A 2,247-nucleotide genomic window follows, 5' to 3' on the forward strand; every position below is an offset into this window, starting at 1 on the left:
TATACTAGTTGGTGTAAGGATCAATTTCATTTGTTTTTGACTGGCTTGTTACCAATTCAGGGCACAAGTAACACTATTACCTGTGTTCTCACTGAAATTGAGAAGCTCTGGTTGGTATAAAAGTAACTTACAAGGAAATACATAGAACCTGAGTTTTGTTTAGACTAGAGTGCTAACTGCTTAATGACTATGTAGTTCTTGATTCTGTTGAAGCATTTTCTCATACATACTAGGCATTAAAGCATAAAAAGTAGCTCTGGTATCGCTTCAGCAGCACATGTACTAAAATAAGAATGATAAGGAGAAGATTAGCATGGTCCCCTGAGCAAGGATGACCAATTCATGCATTCAATATTTTTAAAAGGATAGGCTATTCCAACACAGGGACTATTTTTGTATTAGAGTTTTCTAACTTATAATATGGACTTTTTCTTTTTATTTAAATATATTTTATTAGATTTTTCACAGAGAGGAAGGGAGAGGAACAAAGAGTTAGGAACATCGATGAGAGAGAAACATTGATCAGCTGCCTCCTGCACACCCCCTACTGGGGATGTGCGCGCAACCAAGGTACATGCCCTTGACTGGAATCGAACCTGGGACCCTTCAGTCCGCAGGACGACACTCTATCCACTGAGCCAAACCGATTAGGGCTGGAATTTTTCTTACTGTCCTATAAGTCACTTGGGCATTGGTCAATTATAAGAGATTTCAAATTTAGTAATTATGAGCTACATTGAAAAATAATTGTACTAAAATTAACTTCCCTATTTTTATTTGGTTTTAATTTTTAAATGTTTGTAAAAAGAGACTGTTTTGAGGGAGGATGAGGCAGAGGGGTGGGCAATTTCTTTTGTAAGTGTAAAATAAATGGACACACATTGCATGCAAAGAAAACAAATCAAGACAAAGCAAAAAATCCCATAAATAATAGCCCAGGCTGAGAACCAGGAGAATTGGCTTCTGGTAATGAATTAGTAAATGTCTATGATAATTTTTAAAATTTGTTTGAGTTTTCAATTTCTAGTCATACCAGATAATCTATAAGGCTTCTATAGGTTTTAACTTCAAAAATGAAGCTATATTCTTATTGCTGAATGTGCTTATTATTGACAAGAAAGGTACTTAGGAGATCATGACATTGGAGTTATTTATGTTGGGAATTTGGGCTTATTGAAAATAGAAATCCTGAGTCCTAACGACCCCATGATCTCACTTGTGGCAGTGATAAGTTTTTAAGGTCATAAATGACTAAATCTTTAATAAGAATAATTTTAAGGAAAATTTACCTTGGACCTGGAGATATACTTTTAATGCTAAATGCCACAAGTCAAAATGAAGACATGGAATTTATGAATATCAATTGTAGATCATAGATAAAAAACCATAATAATAGAACAGTCTCTTATCAAAACAGATCAAGTGGACAGACCACAAATAATTAAGGAGCTAGAAGACCTAAATAACATAATCAACAAAATAGATGTTATCATCATACACTAAATTGTAGGCTCTGCTGATAGAAAATGGACTTACTTCCTTCTCAGGTGCTTATGGAACATTTACAAAATTTTTCATGCACTAATTCACAAGGAACACACCAAAATGTTCTATTACCAACAATATTTTCTGATTACAATGCTGTATAACTAGTTATTATTAACAAATTAAAAGTCCCCTCCACCAGGAAATATTTTTAAAACCTTCTATTAGACAACTCTTGGATGAAACAAGGAAATACAGATTGAAACTACAGAATTAAATCAAATAATCAAAGCACTACATAAGCAATCCCTGGGTACTTAAAGCAGAGGTCAGAGGAAAATTTGTAACACAAACTCTTCCACTAGTAAAATGAAAGAATGAAAACAAATTAAATACCCAGCTCAACAAAACAGAGAAAAAGTTAAGCAAAAGACAACTCAAGAGAGGGAATAAGAAAAGAAGTTAAGAAGGTAGGTTATTCCAGAAAAGCCCTAGATTTGGATGTGTGAGTATCCCTGTATGTGTGTTTGTGTGTTTGTGCAACTGCTTGTGCATGGATGGATGGGGGAGAATGGAGCAATGTCCTCTTTCAGACTTGAGGAATTCTATGGAAAACACAGGTTTCACTAGGTAAGAAAAAAAATATGTATGTGTGTGTAGAAATATGTATGTGTATACATACACACATCTATGTTGTTGTTTTTTTCTGTAATTCATTGGTTTACAGCTTGAAGTTGTTAATATATGTGTTTTTCATACCTG

The 2,247-nt window shown here is 34.0% G+C and overlaps 1 pseudogene; it reads left to right on the top strand.

The window, feature by feature from the left end:
- Window positions 1-262: 262 nt before the first annotated feature.
- Window positions 263-359, top strand: LOC132240338 (U6 spliceosomal RNA; annotated as a pseudogene).
- Window positions 360-2,247: the final 1,888 nt, after the last annotated feature.

This window comes from Myotis daubentonii, chromosome 8, assembly GCF_963259705.1.
Source record: "Myotis daubentonii chromosome 8, mMyoDau2.1, whole genome shotgun sequence".
Lineage (NCBI taxonomy): Eukaryota > Metazoa > Chordata > Mammalia > Chiroptera > Vespertilionidae > Myotis > Myotis daubentonii.